The sequence below is a fragment of the Octodon degus genome, unplaced genomic scaffold (genome assembly GCF_000260255.1).
Source record: "Octodon degus isolate 3935 unplaced genomic scaffold, OctDeg1.0 scaffold00011, whole genome shotgun sequence".
In the NCBI taxonomy this organism is placed as follows: Eukaryota; Metazoa; Chordata; class Mammalia; order Rodentia; family Octodontidae; genus Octodon; species Octodon degus.
This window is the reverse complement of record NW_004524587.1, coordinates 9,849,349-9,871,479: the sequence shown is the minus strand read 5'-3', so window position 1 is coordinate 9,871,479 and position 22,131 is coordinate 9,849,349. Positions and strand designations below refer to the sequence as shown.

The 22,131-nt window shown below is 37.7% G+C and overlaps 1 pseudogene; it reads right to left on the bottom strand.

Annotated features, from left to right (window-relative positions):
• LOC105741433 overlaps positions 1-652 on the bottom strand; it is a 946-nt pseudogene extending 294 nt beyond the window's left edge.
• Positions 653-22,131: the final 21,479 nt, after the last annotated feature.

Genomic DNA, 22,131 nt, shown 5'->3' with positions numbered 1-22,131 from the left:
TTTCTGCTTTCTTTACCACAGAAGATATGAGATCCTTTGGGGTTTTTTAATATGAATATCAGGGAATGAATTTTTTTTTTTTTTTTTTTTTTTTTAAGTCTGTAGTGATTTGTTAGGAAGATTCTTTGGATAGTATGCCTCAAATTAAATCTGAGTTGATGTCTATGTTCGCTAGTTCCATTTTTTTCAAGCTGTTTTTCAGTTCTGCTACTTCTGTTCCTTTTTTTTTTTTTTTTTTTTTATCTGCTTGTTCTTGAACACATTCCCCTTCACCTTCAGGTACAGGTTGTGGTACATGTGCCAGTCTATCTTCTTAGATTCCCAGTATCTCCGGAGCAGCCTGTGCAGGATCCACATTCTGCGCACCCAGGTAACCTTCTCTGGCATCGGGGCATTGGCCATACCCTTCTGCTTAGCGATGCCCATGTGCTAGCCCTTCCAGCAAGCCAAGGTGTTCTTCCAGCATCCTACCTAAGAATGGACGATCACAGGCTTGCGGATGATCAACCCACCTTTGATCAGTTTCCGGATCTGCTGACAGGAATTGGCATTGGCAACTTCACTGGTCTCATTGGAGCCCAACCAGACCTTCTTTTTGCCCACAGCAGAGGACACTGGAGGCCAGCTTCTACTGAAGCCTAAACATACTCATGGCTGCGGCCACCACAGCAATAGGATAGAACTCTCCATCCTTCATCTTACAAGAAAATTTGTTTTGAGAAAGAAATCTCATTCTGTTCTCTCCACTGTTCACACAATGTGTGAAGTAACATCAAAAAATGCAGTGAATGGTTAACAATGTTTTATTAGGATAAAAGATACATTACTACTAACTGTCCCTTCCGCCATCAGAGTACTCCCTCTCATATCACACACACCTATCCCATCATTCTTGACACTTTCCAAAGCAATTCTGGAAGTCATTTTTCATACATGTCTCTAGTAGTACCATTGTGACTACCTTGAGGTCCTGAATTAATTCAAAACATGTACCTGTCATGGTCATTTTGACTTTGTGGAAGAGTCAGAAATCACAAAATATCAAATTTGGTGATTATGGTGGATGAGGATGCAAGAACTGTCACACCAGAAACTATGTATGACATGGACTACTGTCATGGTGGAGGATGAAACTACTCGCTCATTTTTTAGTTGCTTTCTAGGCACACCATTTCTTAAAAGCCTTTATAGTATTCAAAATTCACTGTAGTGTTCCTGGGTACAAACTCATCTCATGCAATTCCATCAAGTTCAAAAAACATGCTCATTGTCACTTTGATGTCAGATTGTGATTCACATGCACTTTTTTGTGTGTGCAAAGAGAGCTATATGACTTCCATTGAGAACTCCGAATGTTAGTTTTAGAATAACAGCCATAGACCCAAGTTCCATCTCCAGTGATGACATTTCTTAGGAAGCTGGAATCTGAAGTGATACAATCTCAAAACTTCAATGAACGTGACCAAATTTTCTGTTAATGTGTTGATCATGATCCATGATTCACAGCGTATTTTAAACACACCTTTCAGTTGTAGCTCTCAATTGACTGACTATACCAAACAAGTTGAAGCTTGTCATACACTGTTTGATCTGCTGCTTCTCATGTTAAAGATTCCTGCCTTTCTGATGGGTGTCATGCTGTACCAGTATTCAACATATTCTTTGATCATACCTTGTATATTGGGGAAATATTTCTCCTAAAGGCACTCTAAATGTCTTCTGACTTAGTTATAGTAAAGCAACTGAAATCAGTCTTTCCTAAGCAGCCATCAGGTAAAATAGGCAAGAAAGGAAAGATCAGCTGACATTGTTGGACTTAGGTTGAGGCTGGATATGTGCAGGATTTGGAACTATTTTCTCTTTCTCCTTTGAACTGTACTAAGATCCAGTGTTAGCAAATTATAGCACATGGGCCAACCACCTGTTTTTGTAGAAGTTTTATTGAAACCCTGTCATACCCTTTCATTTGCATATTGAACCTGTCTACTTTCCCACTGCATTTAGCAGTACTGAGTGGCTGTGATTTAGCCTATAATATCGAAATACTTACTGTTTGACCCTTTACAGAAAGTATGCCGACCCCTGTTAAGATCATTAACCTGAGCAACGAGATAAGAAATCTAAATGAAAGCACATACTTCAATAGTTTATTACTAATTAGATTTAGACCCAAAATTATAATAGAATATAACATATTCATAATAAATAGACAATGTCTTTTCAACCATCTGGGATCCCACTACCCTACAAAGTACTGTAGCAGAAGATGCCCATCTTCCCCCAGCAAGTATGCTTCAGTTTGTTAGTTGCCCAGGTAATGGTTCCAGCTACAGTTGCTGATATTTTGTTTCTTAGAAATGGCTGGTTACTGTGATACATATTTTAAGAACCAATCCCCAACTGACAAGCCATTCTGCCTCTGTACTTCCTGTTTGCTTATCCTGTATAAGCCGTAGACTACCAGAGATCAGGACCTAATGTTTTGGTAATGATCCTAATCAGTGCCCATCCAGATAAATAAATCTGCCTCCAAATCCTGGATGTCATTTCAGTGTTTCTATTTACCATTGTAGTATTATAAACAGTGAATAAATAAAAAAACTTTATTTCCCTCACATATGAAGTCTAGATGGCATTAATTTAGCACTCAGAATCTCATCAGGGAACCAGGACTGTTTCAAATGTGACACTGAGCCCAAGATGGTGAGATCCTTGTCTTTTTCTTTATGTTGGTTACAAGAAAGGTGCTATGGCATCAACCGTAATGTTCGTGTTCAAGGAAGGAAAAAGGAAAGAAAGGGAGGAGAACCATATCCTCAGTCCCTGCTCCTTTCTACCTGGAAATGAATGGCTTTCCCAGAAGGCCTCTCTAGCCGTATCAGATACCTGCTTATGTCTCACAGCACCCTGCCTCTGCTGTCCAGGAAGCTGGGAAAGCAGGTATTTAACACTCCACCCTGTTTGTGGGGAAGCTGCAAAGGACAAGGTTGTGGAATAGCCAGTCAACAGTGCCTTCCATAGAATGCTTTTCTCATTTTAAATGTGTAAGCACAAAGGGGGCAATCAATAGATATTTGTTAAGTGGCCAGAAACACAGGCCACTAAATCAATTTCTTTTCTTCAAAATCAAAGAAATAATGTCCAGATAGAAACTGCACAACCTTATATAAAGATACTCTCAGAGATCTTGTGAGAAAACCATTGAGAAGAGCTGGGCAGGAAAATACTGTAGATGAACAGAGAGCTAGGGTACCTTCAGATAGCTATCCTCTGTCTTCTCCACTCACCAGATGGTCCTGAATAGATTGGTATGGTGTGGAATTAGGGTTCACATTAGGACCAGGCTTTCCCTGGGAATTCGTGTTCAAGTTAAAAGCATTTTCACTGGGCCAGGGATGTAACGCAGTGGTACAGCACCTGTTGACAAACCCATCCTGAGTTTAAATCCCAGTACCAATAAATAAAAGTAAATAAAACCATTTCTACTATCTCCTATAAGAATGTAAACATAACCACCTGATGATTACCATTAAACTACAGCAGTCTCTTTAAATATACCAATAAGATAAATTGCAAAATGTGTACGTGGAATTAGTGTCAAAAAATAGATATTATGTTTTTAAAAAAACTTTTGGTTTATTTACCCTTATTACCTACAAAGCTATTGCTTTATGGTATGTATTCAAATTTAATTTATGATAAAGAATCTCCAAAGCTGAAGACTTGTAGATTTGAAAGACATTACATTAGTACTGTCTTAGAGGGCTCTTGCCATCATGATAGCCAGGCTGTCTTCATCTTTTTCTCTGTAAGATTAATGCCTATGGCCTGATACTCCCTCCTGGTTATAGAGCCAGATGACAGAAAGTAAACATAGCATGACAAGGATTTAGTTTTAGCAGGAGAGTTTTCTGGGATTCTTTGGAATAATAATTTTTAAAACACAACAGTTTTCATAGTTTTTCTGGGTCTAATAAGCAAAACAGAATTTCACAAATTTACAGTAGTGGGAACTGAACAGAGGGAATTGCACAGAAAAGCTGAGAGGCCAGTGGGAGTGGTGCAAAGTACAGTAGGAAAGCACTATCCTTCCAAGGCTGCAGAGACAGAGGAAGGAGGTCATGCTATTGGAGCAAAGACAGGATCATTTCACAGGAAGTGGAATCATGGAAGGCCTGCATGATAGAGATGGACCTACCAAGGAGACATAGCTGGTACTAGAGTCCCATCTTAAAGCACAGTGGAAAGCAGAGATGTGCCTGGTTTTTCCTTTCCATGCTTCACTCTTCTCCAGCTTCCCACTTTGTGTGAATCTAGTGGGAAGCCAGCTGACTTGTCAGCCAGAAAATGTGGCCTTGAAGACCATCAGCTCTCAGTCTCATGGAGTGGAGCAGGGGAAGAGTAAGAAATGAAACTGGAAGCAACCCGGCCTAGCAACACTACAGAAGATTTATTCCCCACATTCCCCTCCACAGATGAAGGCCAGCTCTTTGGTCTCTAGTAATTATTAACTTGTATTTCTCAGCCATCCAGCTTGAGTTCTTTCCAGTGTAGATTAGGACATCTATGTCATTACATTAACCATTTTATTGTATATTCAGTGGATAATAAAGACCACTAGACTCTATAGGAAATACAAAGAATTAGAAGATACCATCCTAGAGTATAATTTATCCCTAAACTGATAGTTAGTAGGAGATTTCCTAAAAGAGATAAATCCTAAAAGAAAATGTCATAAGATATTGGAGGGCCATCCACATAGCTCAGTGGATTAAAACAATTGCTTAGGCAGACAAGCAACCAGGGTTCGATCCCCAGCATGCCATGCCAGGACCATCCACGGGGCACACTGAGACAGCGACTGACCCTGGACATGGTGGTGAGTGCCTGTAATCCCAGCACTTGGGAGGCTGAAAAGAGGAAGATCACTATGAGTCTGATCTGTGTAGTGAGACCCTATAGACTCTATACTAAAATACCAAAAAAAAAAAAAAAAAAAAAGATATTGTAAAAGTGTTCTCTAAAGAGTTGGGAAAAATTTGCATTTCATTTAGTTACTCTTAGGTGTAACAGTTAACATGAGCTTGATTGACAGAAAAGTTAATGGAAAAATTTAAATTTGATTCATAGTACAGACTATAGTAAACTTCTGTGTACAAGAGAAGTATACATCTTTAGTTCAGCTGGTCCTAAGGAATATTAGGAAGCTAATAGCAAAAACTAGCAAGATGGTAGAGAGCCAAATGTCCAGTGGATAGAAGCATCATGGTCTGGTGGTTGAGAATGTAGACTCTGAAGCAAAGCTGTCTGTGTTTAAATCATTGTTTTACTACTTACCTGATCTTTCTATAGTAGACAAAGATGATATTAGAATTAGTCTCCCTCTTGTAGGATTCTAAGCATCAATTTTGTGCTGGACATATGATAAATGATATCTGTTCTTGAAATCATATTAGAAGATGAGCTTACCAAGAAAGGAATAGGGAAGAAGTGAAATGCCCCTTCAGGCAGCTTAGAAGTATGTTTGCCACCATGGGTAATCTAAATTGTAGTTGAAATCATTGTGGTTGCATAAATTTCCTGCACATTGAGTCCCAAAGAAAACAAGACCCAGAGAAAATAGAAGAAACGATGGAAAACGCAGTCAGTGAAATGATGAGCGAAATCTGTGAACAGACCTATTAAGATCTCAGTGAACAATAGAGCCTCACAAAACAGAAATCACTTGGCAGATGTCGAAAACCCTGGACAATGTCTTCTCTTCAGCTTTCTGAGCTAGTTCTCTGGTGTACCATCATTTTTTCCTTCTTGTGGTATTTTAAATAGGAATAAGAGCCAAATCAGAATGTTGTATAAGGGCCTGTTACTGGTGAGCATTAGAAAACTCAAGTGATGTATTTTTAAAATCGTTCACAGGGAGTTGATAGCACATCTCTAAGTCTTCCAAGGCAGCTAATTTGGCAATGACATAAACACAGTATTTCCTCACAGGGTACCAAATCCACATCACTAGTACCAATTTCCTTTTTTCTCACTGGAGGTCGAGGACAATAAGGAGAAGAAAGGAAGATACTGCCAATAACCACAAAACAACCAAAAGTGTTACAAATGGTCTGGTATCAGCCTGATACCAGTCTTTCCCAAGGCTGTACACATCTATATGACTGTGGAAGGCTAGCCTGGCACTAGAGATGAAGAAAGGAGATGAGGAAGAGAGAGATGGAGGAGAGAGTTGCTGTATTATTTTGTGTGCTCAAATTCCATTACTGCCTCAAGACTGGGTGTGTAGAGCTCCATTTGGTAGCAGCTTAGAGAACACAGCTTTCTGTGTGTCTCTTTAATTGAAACTATCGTAGTAGGGTTAAAGGGGCACAGAGTCTAAGGGATGGGGAAGAGGCTGCGATCTAACAGAGAGGATCAAAGAAGCAGGATCTTGGAGGTCTTGAGGCTGTATATCCTAGGAAAGGGAACCATTTCATGTATTTTCCTTATATGTCTTACTATTCTTAGTTTCTATTGTTTGGAGGAAAACCCAGCAACTGCTTGCTTGCTCTTATAATTAGGGTGACCATATAATTTATCCTGCAAACCATTTATTGAAAGTAGGTATAATGAATACCTTCACTGAGGCAGCACACAAAAACTAGACTGCCTTAGCATGATTAGAATATGTAATTTTCCTTATAACCCATTTTTTATTCACATAGTATAAAAAACTCAGACTCTGGAGCCAGAAATACTAAGTCCTAGCTCTACTGACAGCAAGCCATATGACCTTGACATATCACACAACTTCTTGGCAGTTCAGGGTTCTCTGTGGTAAAGTAGGGTGTAACAATATAGGGGATGGTGGCTCTCAATTAAGAAGCCCTAGTTTAGCCTTTAATCCACCTTAGAGATAGGAGATACGAGGGAAGAGTCAACTTTACATTGCCTTACGTGGAATGTCTTTAGAAATAGGAAGCACCTGGGCTAAGTCCAGTCTACATGACCCTGCCTGAAATGCCTCACTTCTTCACTCCTTCCCCTCCCTTGTTAATATGTTGTAAACAAAAAAAAAAAAAAAGATAAGAGGAAGACAGAATTAATTACAAAGGAGAAGGGCTCGGGGAGATAGCTCAATAGAATAAGCCCTTGCCTGGCAAGCGCAGGGTCCTGAGTTCAATCCCTGGTACCACAAAAAAAAAAAAAAGAAGAAGGAGAAAGAGAAGAAGGAGGGGAGGCGGAGGGGGGAGGAGGAGAAGGAGAAGGAGAAGGAGAAGCAGCCTGTGACTTCTTGAGTCAACAATCACAGCATTTGGTCCTTGTGGTTGCCATGGAAACCAAGAAGGTATTTAAGCAGAGAAAAAACAAAGATGGATATTTCTGATCTGTAACTAGGAAGGGTCCAATGGCTAGCCTTATTAATAAAGCTCTGTTTTTTCCTAATCTTTAGTCTGACAAAATAATCTCACCACTTCAATTGTTCCTGCCTCTGAAGGTTACAGTACTGAGTGGAATAATATGTGGCAATTTCTAGTAGTTTGTACAAGCTGAGTATTTATTGTTCTTGTTATTTCAGACATAAAAGGGTAAGGAACCTAATCTCATAGATGTGATAACATTTTTCCCTGTTCCTTGGGGGAAATAACCACAAAGAAAACAGGACCCAGAGCAAACAGAAGAAACAATAGAAAAATATTTATATTTTTTATATTGGAAAAATATAAACAAGTTATAAGAATACATGAATGAGGAAAATAGTACAATTTTTTATTCTTTACCTTCCTTTTTTCCATTGCTTCATTTTTTATTTTCTGCTGTTTTTAGTGTACTTTGAAGTAAAGTGATAGCCATGCAAAAGTATTTCAAATATTAGGCCTGACCTAGTGTTTACTATACATTGATGTGCTTTGCTGTTTGAGCTTCTCTTATACTTTCTTGACCTGTAACCAACAGTGGCCTCTTTTTATCTTTCGTTCTTCCACCCACCTCTGTCAAGCTAGTTGACTTGTTGGAGAATTTTCCTCTTGTCAATTAAAATTAAACCTGTTGGTTAATGCTGTGGATACCACATACTGCCTATTGGCAATGCTTTTATTCACTCCCTATCGTATTTCCTAAAGATGCCATCTTTCCTTCATCCAGCATGGAGCTACTTACCCACACCACACTCTCTAAGGAATTGATCTGCTTTCTTCTTTATGAAATGAAACTCTCCTTCCATATCTAAGTGATTTATAAACCCTCCTATTATTCCTTTTCATGCTTCAAAGGGGAAAGTGCTGCATCTCTTTTCAAAAACTACTGCTTCTCCTCCTCTTCCTCTCCGTCTCTGCCTCTGTCTATCTATGTCTGTCTGCCTTTCTGCCTCTCTCTCTCTCTGCCTTGATCCCAATACATCTTTATTCTTTTGATAATTCTGTTCCATTAGTTATTAAACTCTGCTTTGTGCTTGACAAGTCTTCCAAATTCCAGAATCTTTCTCTTTTACTTGTTAATCTGCTCATGCATCTTTCTACCTTAAAACAGCAAGAACAAGTCTTCTAATCTTTCTCCTTCTCTTTATACTGGATCAGTCAAAACAATAATCTACTCACATTAGCTTCTTTTATGCTTAAACATTCCTAAACCCTTTTAAATGACCTCTCATACTACCAAGTTGAAATTGTCTTCTCATAAATCATTATTCATATTCTAATCCCCATTTCCCATAACTTCTGAATCATTTTTCTCAATCTCTCTGCAGCATTTTATGCAACTGATCAATCCCTGTTTGATAAAAAATGTGCCCTGGTTTCCTTGAGGTATTTCATCTTGATAATACCCTTGTCTATCAAATTTGCCTTTGTCTCTTCCGTTTTCCACTCCTGTACTAGAGGTGCTCCCCTCATAATCAACTCTTACAAGTTTAATCACTCAAATCCCTTTATAATCTCAATTATTCCCAAGCCCTTGACTATCTTCTTGGCACAGGTGACTCCCAGAACTGGATTCCTAATTCATTGCTACAGATACACATTCATAGCATTCTGCTGGACATCAGTATTTACTAAAAACTAGCCTCTATTCCTCAACAGATTTCTTCAAACCAACTCTCTCGCCTGGATTTCCTATCTCTGACAGGACATCTCTACCCTAGCATCCCATGCCCCACAATGAAAGGTACAACTCTTTTTTGTGTGACTCTTTTAGTTAATTAGTCTTGATGTACAAGAACTCTCCCTCCACCTTTCTCCAATCTATCATTGCCTTTCCATGACCACTGCCACTGTCTACAAAATCACCTCTTGACTCAAATAGCACCGTATCTTGCTAACTTCTCCATTTTCTTTCAATCTATTCTTCTCCTATTCTATTTTAATCTTTCCTTTTTCCCTTTTCTAATAATCCTTTATATGATATAGATAAAGGCCTTAAAACTCTACAATATGGGTTCTATTATTTCTTAGGAGTAATTCCTAATATTGGTCTTTATACATACTATTCTTCAGCTAAAATTCACCTTAATTGTGTCTGCAAATCCCAATTCCATATAAGATCACATTATTTATGGACTGAATGTTTATGTCCTTCTAAAATTAATGTGCTGAGATCTTTATCCCCTACACACACACACACACACACACACACACACACACACACACAATGATGATATTGGAAAACACAGCCCCTGGAAGATAATTAGGTCCTGAAAGTGGAGCCCTCATGATGGGATTATTGCCCTTACAGAGAGATCTCAGAGAACTCCCTCTCTCTCCATCCACCATGTGAATGTACAAATTCCATCAATATCTAACAAAAAAGAAGATACCCAGTCAGACCTGACCATGCTTTTACCCTGATCCTGGACTTTTGGCCTCCAAGAACTGTGAGAAATAAATTGTGGTTATATAGTATTCTGTTTAATCAGCCTAAATTAACTGATACATACTTAAAGATTTCAGTGGTTAGAGCATCAATATACATTTTTGGGAAAACAATTCAATAATCCATAAAATTTCTCTGCAAAGATGGGCTTCTCCCTCTATCCAACTCCACCAGTCAAAATCCTACTGCTTTAAAATCTAGTCAAGCTTCACCTCTGCCATGAAGTTACTCTTAATGCCCCCACAACTTCTCTGAGATAACATATTTTGCCACCTTTTTAACATAGCAGTATCTATATAACTTTGTTATGCTAAATCCTAAACTCCTTAAGACAAGGAGATAGATAGATAGATAGATAGATAGATAGATAGATAGATAGATAGATATTCTTTGTATGTTCCTAACTGCCTAGTGGTGTGCCTTTTAATTATGCATTTAATTGGTCATATCTCATTTTTTTAAAAGTATTGATGTGAGATTTTGACCATTCCTATTTTTTGTCAGTTAAAGTAACTTTTTACTTTCATCATTAAATCAAAATGTTGTCCAAGCCCAAAAAATTTCAAACTACTTCACTTTTTATTGAAAACCTCCCCTTTTCTCTCATTCTCATTTTCATTCTGTCTGTCTGTATGTCTCTCTCTCTCTCTCTCTCTCTCTCTCTCTCTCTCTCTCTCTCTCTCTATTGTAAGGTTGTTCTAATTGTTATGGTATTCCAAAGCCCATTTATTTTTGATTCCTACAGGTTTTACATTTGAAACAGATGGAATAATTTATGAATGCTTTTATATCTTGATTAGAGTAAGTAGCTATTCTAGAGTTGCTGCATATGTGTGTGTATGTGCGTGTGCATGTGTGTGTGTGTGTGTGTGTGTGTGTGTGTGTGTTCTAAAATGGATAGAATCTGATTAGTTTCCTAAATAGATTACACACATAGACACCAAGAGCATTCAGACTACAGGCTTTCAGTCAAGGACATGGTCCTCTTTTAATGTATATTGGGACAGACAGAATTACTAAGGATCAACAGTCATGGGGAGAAAAGGAAAAACAAATGAAATCATAGATTGAAATGGTGCTTAAGAGCCAGTTTCTCTGCATGTGCTCGCTCCACAGGAAGGATCCTAGGGGCTGAGGGAAAGCGGGCAGCCTCCGGGCTGTGAGCTAATGCAACACCGCTGCTGTTTGCTTAGCTGCACAGCCCTAGGAGATACCTGGGAAAGCAAGCTTGAATTCCAATGAATATTTACAATTACACTGCTCCAGACCAAAATGCAATCACAGCGCTCTAGTCTACAGGTTTTATGCATCAAAAGAAAATGAGAGGAGAGCAGCAAAAATGGAGTTGCCTTTGGAGAGACTTATAAACCCAGGTCTCACCGCTTGTGGCAGAACTGAAATGCTTATTTCTGATAGGAGCAATTTATTCTTCAGGCACCTTCCTTGATAGTAGGAAGTGCCTGGCTGGCTTTTGAAGTGAGAAAGTCTTCAATAGATGGTTTTAATTTGAGCAAAAGAAAGGCATGGGAGGAATTGTATTCCGTAATTTTGATTTTGTTTTCTACCAACAGACCATAGAGAAGAATGAGAAAATTCCTAACCTGGTTCCCAAACACTTTCTTCTTCCCATTTGTGTATTTATCCTGTTCTTACAGATTGTCATTTCTTCATAGGATAGCTCCAAGAAAAGCTGTCAACATTTTATGTCCCCAGCTTAAAGCCTTTGGGTAATTGATTACTAATAATAGATACAATCCTTTCGCTCATTTTTTCTCATGAGATGCTGATCCACACCAAAGACCTGGAGAGATCTGGATAGAAAATTTGGTCAGAGCCACTTAGACCCAGTGAGGCAATTTTTAACTTTCAGAGGTTTCAAAGTAGATGAAATTGAATATTTTAAAAATGACTCCATCATAACCTGGTTCTGTGGTTCAGCTGACTAATCTTAGACTATTAAGATTTATATTGAATTATTATTTTCTAGCACCCTGGGCTTTTGCACTAAGCAGAAGCCTTCTGATCTACCCACCTGTATTTTTACATAGGTATTAGTTCATTTTCTCTTATCAAGATACTACTGTCCCCATCTGCCTGTTTGCTTACATATATATATATATGTATATATCTGTATATATCTGTATATATATATATATATCTGTATATATATATATATGTATATTTGCTTATATGTATTTATTATGATTTAGATTTAGAATGTCCCCCAAAAGTTTTATGTGCACAGACGTAGGGCTGTTGGATGGTGTTGTAGTTTCTTTTTCTTGTTGCTGAGACAAAATACCCAACACCCACAAGTAAATGAAAGAAAAATTTATTTGGCTCATAGTTTGCAGAAGTTTCAGTCCATAGTCAGCTGACTCCAAGGAAGGGTGGCATGGAGGAGGGGTATCACAGAGGGGGAACAGTTTATGGAAGGCAGAAGACAACAAAAGCAAGCAAGTCCAAGCAAACTTAGCAGTTTCTTTCCATCCTGCTTACATTCTGTACAGGCTACCAGGCTTAGGGCAGGTGCCCAACCAATCAGTGGATTGATTTAATACTTACCTTTAGTCCCAGCAGTCTTAATCCTAGCATTGCACCATAAGTCAGTCACATACTCCAAATCCAACCACCTCTCAAAAAGCCCCACCTATGACTGCAGGAGGCTTTGGGTGGGGTAGCTCAACACAAACCATAACAAATGCTGATTAGATCATGGAGGTGCCCCACTCACCAGAGGTCTAAACCATTGATAAATTCATATCTAAATGTGCTGTTATGAGGTGGGCCCTGTTCAGAAGAGGTAGGTCACTCAGTAATTCTTGTGCCAGGCTCCTCTCTCCTCCTGCTCTCTGCCTCCTAGATGGCATAGGGTGACTGGTTTTCTTCCACTGTGCTATTTTGGCTTTGGAGCTAGCTGATCATGGACTGAACTCTCTTGAACCAAGAGCCAAGATAAAACCTCTCCTCCTTTAAATTGCAGAAAATGGATATTTTGTTCACTAGTGAGAAAGTGACTAATATAACATCCAAGCTTCCAGCAAAGGTAGATAGGAATCATGTGCCTACATGTTGGGATGGGCTATTGGCAGATCTGAGAATGCATCCTACCTTCTCAGGTTGTAGCTTTTTAGATTGCTGGTTGGTTGTACGCATAAAGTTTGAAACCAGAGATTGGAAAGGGGGAAGTTTTATGTTCATGATTTTCTTTAGCTTTCTCCTATTCTTTGTGGTAGAACAACAGTATTTTCTTGATCATACATAAGTGCTGTGTAAACACAAATTCACAGTACTCCTCTGTCCAAGTGAATCACGGACTCTAAGCCCCTCCTCCAGGGAAACTCCACAGCCACTTTATTTATTTAGTTAGTCCCTACTATGTGTAAAGCAACATATGGCCTACAAATGTGTAACACACGTAAATATTTGTTTTGAAGACCCACAGAAATGGTATTTCTAAGTGTAGAACAAAGAATCCTCTTAAATTAATGGTATTGTTTAATTAATTCTTTATTCCTGGGTCAAGGAAACATTAGATTTTTGATTTAGTGATGCCCAGAAGCCATGTATTTATTCCAGCAGCCCCTTTATTGCTCAAAACATTTGGATCTCCTCTCCTAGAAGTCCCCATTAAATTTTAAAAGTAGGCAAAGGACTTAAATAGACATTTTTCCAAAGAAGACATATGAATTGCTAACAAGCACATAAAAACATGTTCAAAATCACTAGTCATTAATAAAATTAAAAACCATGAACCTTGCTTCAACTTTGGTGGCCATTAACTTTTTATTGTGCTTGCAAAGATTTGAAGAAATTAGAACACTCATATATTGCAGGTAAATATAAAATGGTATGCCATTGTGGAAAAGTTTGGTGGTTCCTCTAAAAGTTAAACATAGAATTAACAATTCTATAGCACTTGTATTCTTAGGCATATGCACAAAAGAATTGAAAACAGATGTTTAAGCAAAGACTCAAGCATGAAATTTTGCAGCAACATTATTCACGAGAACTAAAAGGTAGAAACAATCCAATTGTCCTTCAGCAGATGAATGGGTAAATAAAAGGTTGTATAACCGTACAAAGGAATAAAAAGGAATCACAGATGCTACAAAATTAGTACACCTTGAAAACAGTATAGTAAGAAGAAGCTAGTCACAAGAGACCACATTATATGATTCCATTCATAAGAAATATCTCAAATAGGGGAATCTACAGAGACAGAAAGTAGATTAGTACTTGCTGAGGACTAGAGAGAAGTCAAGATACTAAAGAGTAGGCTAATGGCTAAAGGCTATAGTATTTCTCTTTGCAATAATGAAAATATTTTTAAATTACTTGTGATAATGGTTCCACATGTCATGTATGTTATCTTAAGTTATTTTTCTCTTGCTGAGACAAAAGACCTGACACCCAAAGTTAAAAGAAGAATGGTTTATTTAGCTTACAGTTTATAGAGGTTTCAGTCCATAAAGAGGCTTCAGTTCATCCTGCTTTGGCCAGCTCCAAAGCAGGATAGTATGGCAGAGGGGCATCACAGAGGAGAATCAGATCACAGCAGACAGGAGGCAGCAGGCAGCAAGCAACAAGTGAGCTACAAACAAGACAAGCAGAAACCCCCTGTGTGTCCCACAGACCTTACCCAGGATGCATGCCCTTAGTGTAGGCAGCACTTACACCCAGGATGGGGCACCCTTGATCCTATGCAGAACTATTCCAAACTGATCAGCAGACTACGTTATTACTCACATGTCCTTAATCCCAGCATTGCACACACTAGATCCAGCTACCTCTGAATAGCCCCAACTATGACCACATGAGGCTTTGGGGGACATCTAGACATAACCCATAACACATATACTAAGGATCATCTCATTAGGCACCTTTTTGTGTGTGGTATTAAGGACTAAACCTAGGGCTTTAACAAGGCCTAGGTTTCACCAGCCCCTTGTTTATATTTTATTTTGGGAAAAGATTCCACTAAGTCATTAAATTACCCAGACTAAACCCAAACTTGTGATCCTCCTGCCTCAGCCTCCCAAAGTGCTGGAATTACAGGCTTCTCTCACAAAGCCTGGATGCATTTTCTACATTAAATGAGTGAGTTATATGACATGTTGTTTTTCTTTTTTTTCTTTTTTTTTTTTTTCAGAACCAGGGATTGAACTCAGGCCCTTGCACTTGCCAGGAAAGCACTTATTCCACTGAGCCACCTCCCCAGCCTGACATGTTGTTTTTCAATAGATACTTTATTTTGAAAAAGCAATTTATAACCCATTCTAAAAGATAGTAACCCTTACTTTATCATCCTATATAATATTTAAGTTGAAAAAGTATTAGCCAGCTTTATGACTTATTTCTTTCAGATATTTGATCTTCAATTATTTTTTAACTCTTTTTAGAAATCAGTTCTAATGTAAAGTTGTGAATATTTGCCACCAGTGATAACCAAAATAATGGCCAAAGGTGATGGGAAAAATTTCTCAGAAAACAGTTTCCTAGAATTTTAATTATGACTGTTAAGTAAATAGATCATCACTCTATAGGACATCAGAAATGACAATTCTCATTTAGCACTATAAATTCTGATGTATGTATTTTTAAAATAGAGACATTTCATATATGTATGTATATACTTGATTTTTACATATATACAAATTTATTTCTGTGTGTGTATATATACACATGTAGTAGATAAATATACAACATGTACATGTGTGCTAAGTCTTTGATTTGTAACAGGACAAGTAAAAAAATTAAAATGATTTTTTTCCTCTAATTCATTCAACAAATGTGTATTGGGCATCTAGCATAAGACACAAAAAATAAAAGATATATTTATCAAATTAATTTATTAGATTAAGTAGAGATAGTGGAGAATTTCGGTAAACTCTAGAATGCAGACCAAAGGGTAGAGGCCAAATAATTCATTAGTGCTTAAGAACAAAGAAAATCCTACAAGATAGTCAACAGAGACAAGTGTTTTCCTGGAGAAATTCTTTGGCAAATATTTTTAAAAGCTTCTAAAAAGGCCTTTGGCTGGCAGAATATTCAAAGGTATTTGGATAACTAATTATCTTGGCAAGAACTCATATGCAGTTACTATTTACCTCCAGAGAAGAATCCATCCTCAGTTCTTTCCATAGTTTTAGACTGTCCAACAGTAAGTATCCTATAATTTGTATTAAAAATGGTTCCTCTTGGTCCTTTTAACTAATGACAACTGCATAACACTATAATAGGAGAGAATATCGTAGGTGTTGGTAGCTTCTTTGAAATCCTGTCCACTGTGCTAATGATCTATGAGTAAAAGGAGCCACTTGTGTATTTCTATAGGATTATTTAAAGTTTTTGTCATTTTACCTTTTGCTAAAAGTGTGCTAAGTAAAGTCATAATGACTAGCTAACTAATTGTCTCCCCCACTGATGTTTTAACTTCTATAGCAACTGGGTTCAAGTGGAAACAGCCAGAAAATGATTTTTGTGAACTCAAGTGAAACTCTAATGATACCACTACATAAGAGAAAAACTGCTACCGTCATATAAAAAAGTTAACACAGAACAGACTGATCTCTAACAGAAGCCCTTTCAACCCTGCAGGTAGTAGTGTTTTCAAAAGTTTGCAAGCTGATCATTTTATCTGGTATTGTTTGAATGTTCAAATGTCCCCCAGAAGGACAGATAGCATTTTTTTTCAAACCTTTAAAAGACACTCAATGGAAATGGGAAATAATGAGACTTGCTTGCACATTTCTACTAATAGAAATGTCTATTAGTCTTCACTAATGACTGATATATGTAGAATTTATTTCCTTAGTGACTTGAATCTTCAATCTATCTTCTCAAACTGTGAGTTTGTATTAGTGATAGCCCTTTCACTGTTTGGGAGGAAATTGTTATGATCTACTCATATTCTTACTTCTGGGTAGTCACTGTTGGTCTGTGCCCTCACCCTTCTATATTTATGTCTTAAGACAGTTCTATATGTCTATACTTAAGACAGTTACATCAAATACACAAACTTATGACCATAGGAATAAATCACCAACATTTGTTGCATACAAACTATGTGCCAGACATTGCACTTGATATTTTATAGCATGACTTAATTTTAGTTCTCTAAATAACTGTGTACAATGAGATCCCATTTTACAAATGAGGAAATAGGAATCCAGAGAGACACTCAATCTGTGCCCTGTGACAAATGCTGGAATAAGGGCTCAAATCCAAGGGGAAAGTCAAAGCCCTTACAGTGTTCAGGATCCTATACACAAACCTTGTCTCCAGCCACTACATTTCAGATATCATTTTCTATTATCTCCTTTCACTCTTCTCCAGCCCTACTTCTTGTTTGTTTGGTTTGATTTGGTTTGTATGGGGATGTTTTGTTTTGTTTTGTTTTGAGACAGGGTCTCACTATGTTCAGGTTGGCCTTAAACTCACCTTGTAGCCCAGGCTGGCCTCAAACTCACAGTGATCCTCCTGCTTCAGCCTCCTTCCTGACTGCTGGAATTACATGTATGTGTCATCACCTCAGGCCTTCCACCAACACTATAAACCTGTACCTACTGTAGGTCTTTGAACTTTTTTCCTTTAGCCTTGAAACCCACCTAGTGCTATATCTAAATGGCTCATTGTCTCTCCTCAAATCTTGATTATAATGTTGCCTTTAGAGTAAGGTCTCTCCTGGTCATTTATTTAAAACCACAGCCAAAGCCCACTCCCTGCTCCCAGTTCCTCTTACCCTGCTCTGTTTTCTTGTAACATTCTAACCTTCTAACATTCTCATCTTCTAACCTTATCTTTTCTGTCTGTTCACTTGAAAACACGCACCCCTGCAACATAGATTTTTGTCTGTTCAGTTCTTTGATACAAACTGAACTGTGCCTAGTACATAGTAGAAGCTCATTCAGTATTTGTTGACTGAACAAATGAAAGACCTAAATAGCTCCAAAGCCTGTGGTCCCAATAATGAGATTAAAGTTCTTTTCTTTTTTAAATCAGTTTCAATGTAATCTCTCTTTCCGCACCCTGACTTCCCTATTTCACCAAGGATTGCAAACCCTCTTATCAGCTACCTGTTGGTGTGAGGGTCAGAAGAAATGGCATCATTTTTTCCCAGCCCGTGGACATTTTGATTTGGGTGTGGGAGATCACAGAAGGATGTCCCATGGTTGTGTGAGTGTGAGAATCTAACGTGCCATCCTTCTCCCCACTATAGGAGAAGAAGAAAGACAACTCTGCTAGCCACTCACACAGGAGGGTGAGACATGGGGCTGAACAAGCCTGGAAACTGGAGCCTGGGAGGAAGAAGGCAAGGAGCTCTTCCTTCTCTTTGCACTTAGAGCCTTCAATCTCAGAAGTAAGAGCCACGCTTTTCTACTTGGTACTTGCAGTCTGGAAGGATGCAGAATAACACTGATCTTGGATTATACTTCTAAATGGCTAAAATTTCAAGTTTCATAAGGTTTAATGGATTCTGTGCTTTATTCTCATTACTAGATATTTGCTGAAATTTTACATAGAACTACTTTGTCTTTGAAAGCCATCTTAAATGTTGTAATACCTGGAAGCTTGTTGATAAAAAAACAGGTTCTTATCCCTTCACCAGCATAAGTCTTTGTAGGCCAAAAGTAAACCCATTTTTTCCACTGTATAAAATATGAAGGAAAACAGCTAGACACAAAGTCCAATAAATAGTCAAATACATGTGTGTATAATATATAAATAGACATGCTATCTGTATATCGCTTTACTGTCTCTTCTCAATATGTATGTGTATGTATATATATACAACTAGGAAATCTAGTAAATTTATTTCTGAATTTTAGGATTAGGGTGGTTTATATTTTCTTTATGTATCTGCATATTTTTCATAATTTCTACAGTACATATGCATCATAAACATAGCAATAATAAATTTTATCAGTAATGTTTTAAATGTTTATATAATTTTGAGGTTGTATGCACATTTTGCCTACATTCATTATATTGTCTTGAGGGGTTTTTTTCCAGTGCTGAGCATTGAATCCAGGCTCTCTTCCATGTCAGGCAAGTGCCCTTCCACTAAACTACGTCCCTCAACCTTTTTAAAATTTTTTTAATTTGAAACAGGGCTTCATTAAGATGCCCAGATGGTGCTTGAACTTGGGATTCTTCTGACTCTGTTTTCCACATAGCTGCAATCACAGCTATGCACCACTATGCCAAGTCATTTGCTTTTATTTAAGCCTTGCCATAAAACTAAAAGTAGGAAATTATTTTACTAACTCAAATTAGACTTCTTGATTTTTTCAAATCAATTATACTGTTTTATATTTTAGAATATAAAATCATTTATTCATTGACCTGCTGGAAAAGGTTGATGACCTTATTCATGACGGGAGAGGACACTATTCATAAATCAACAGCTACCAATTATTTTCTGCATTTAGTTAGTAATACTTTATGCCATTCTTTATTGTCATCCAAGATTACATCTATCATCCATAAAATGGAATATTCTATAGCCATTAGAAAGAATGAAGTAAATCAATATATATGACAGGGAAAGTTGTTCATGAAATACACTTAAGTAAAAGAAAAGTTACAAATCAGAATGTAGAGGGTGCTTACATGTTTGTAAGATTTTCTTTGTTTGTTTGTTTGTTTGTTTGTTGAGACAGGGTCTTGCTTTATACATCAGGCTGGTTTTGTGCTATATAGCCCAGTCTGACCTTGAATTTTCAGCAATCCTCCTAGGTGTACACCACTATACCCAGATGAAATTTTTCTATATTCATATTTATGTAGATGAAAAAAGTCCAGAAAGACATGTAGCAAATTGCTTGTAGTGATTATTGCTTTGGAGTAGGATTGGCAAAAGTTTTTCCTTAAATTACTATTCTACACTTTTTTTAAAAAAAAGAGTTAAATAAAAGTACATTGCTACTTTAAATATGTCCATCTACCCCATAATTGTAAACATATTTCTTAGGATTCTGAGCTTATTAGCACATTATTTCTTTCCCCTGAATGCAAATGTCAGATTAAGGTCACTACTGTCTTTCCCTAAACATTCAAGTCAAGACATACAATATGTGCCCAGTAAATAATTACTGAATGAAAGACGAGTGTGTCTGAATTTTAGGCAGTTTTTAAAGGCTAGAAAAGATTTATCAAATTTTTCTTTACAGTCTAATTTAATTTTTTTTTCTGTAAGAACTAACAAAAGCACATTTCCAAATGCACGAAGCATTAAAAACAAAACAAAAAAAAAAAAAATGGGAGCCTGGGAGTTGTGGCTGTAATCCCAACTGCTCTGGAGGCTGAGGCATGAAGATCACAAGTTTGAGGCCAGCCTAGGCAACGTAGTGAAAACCTGCCTCAAAGTAACATTTTAAAAAGGGTGCTGGAGAGTAGTTCACTGGTAGAGCACTTGCTAGTATATTCAAAGCCATGGTTTCAATCCCCATCACCAAGAGGACAGGAGAGGACAAGAGAGGAGAAGGGAAGGGGAATACAGGGGACGGAGAGGGAAGTCAGGGGAAGGAGAGGGGAGTAGAGGGGAAGGAGAAGGGAGGAGTAAGGGGGGAGGGGAGGGGGAGAAGAGGGGAGGGGTAGGAAGGAGAAGAGAAGGGATAGGTGGAGGAGAGGAGAGGGGAGAAAGAAAAGAAAGGAAAAATCTTTCTGCCTACATTCCTAGTTACTGCATACCTTCATATATTGACCATAAATCAGACAACTGTGTGTAAACGCTGCATTGTTTCTTGGGCATGCGAAACCAAAGTGTAAATGAGAGGACCAAAAATGTATAATAGATACTTTGAAATAGAAAATGTTCAAATGGGAAGGGGAACTAAGGAGGGGGAAGGTGAAAAGAAGGAAGGCAAAAGTAGGAAGAACAATGAGAAAAGAAGGAACAAATGGAAAAACTTTTGTAAACAAAGAGGAGAAGAGGGATTGAAGGAAAGGTAGGGAAATGGGAACAAAAAGAATCAAATAATAACATGTACAGTTATAGAATCCCTACAGTGCCTGTGATCATTATATATACCTAAAATGTACCAATAAAACTCATTTTCTTTGAAAACATAAAATATATTTATAAGACATCCTATGGTGACACCTAGACTACTTGTGTCCTTAGCTTATAGATGGAGAAGACAGAGACTCAGCTGGAAGAGAATGAATTGGGGGCGCCTCCTTTGAAGCTCAGATTTTAAGAGAGGTAAGCTGATATTTCCTAATACTAGATTCCAAAAAGAATATGAAATGTCTCTTGATCTTTTTCATTCTCACATATATTTAATACTTTTGATCCATTACAACTAAAAGGTAATACTTAAAGAACTAGCACAGGTCATTTTTATTATATACAGGTCAGTTAGCATGATACTACCTTGAGTAGCCGTTTAAAAGGGTAGCACTTCAAAAGGTAATTGACCTAAATTATCTTTCTTCTTCTGAAATCTAGTGAGTTTTCTGCTTGTGCAGCCCTCTCATGGGGCTCAGACATGGAAAAGAAACAGTAGAGTCCTGGGGGCATGAGAATCTAGGCCACTGTGATTAAAAGTAATTCAAACATTATTGTAATGCCTGTGTTTAGTTTGCTAAAAATTGTCAACTTCAGTGAGTACCCAAGGGCTGTCAGCTCCATTCTGGAATGAATCAGAAGTTGATTTACAGAGAATACTCTGAAGGGAGAATATGTGCTCTGGTCCCATCTAGTTCAGATATGATGAAGTAGAGTTCTGTGTCTCTGATTTCCAAGTGTCTTTCAGCATGACTCATGAGCAAATTTATAAAACATATCTAACAGAAGAAATAGCTTTCCGATGATGTGTTCCAGGAGCAACCAGCTTAATGGTGCCTCTTTCCCGTTGTTAATCTCAAAAACACCTTTCATTATCAGGTACCTATCATTGCTTTGCCCCCAGGGAGATATTTTTATTCATAAATCTAAATATCTGGGGCTGGCCAGATAGCTCAGTGGACTAAAGCACCTGCTTAGACAAAGCGCAGCAGCCAGGGTTTGATCTCTGGCATGCCATGCCAGGCCCCACCTGTGGAGCGCTCTGAGACCCTGTATGAAATACATTTTTTTAAAAAAGTAAATATCTGCTAATGGTATTCTTAGGGTAATTATGCAATTAATTCAGGTTATTTACAACTTATAGGAACATTAATTTAATGTTTTAAATATCCAAAATCCTGAAAGTATCTACTGATCATTGTTGCTAATATCTTTGGGACAAAATGGAATCAACCAACACCTTTGGTACACACTCTTTCCTGGAGTGT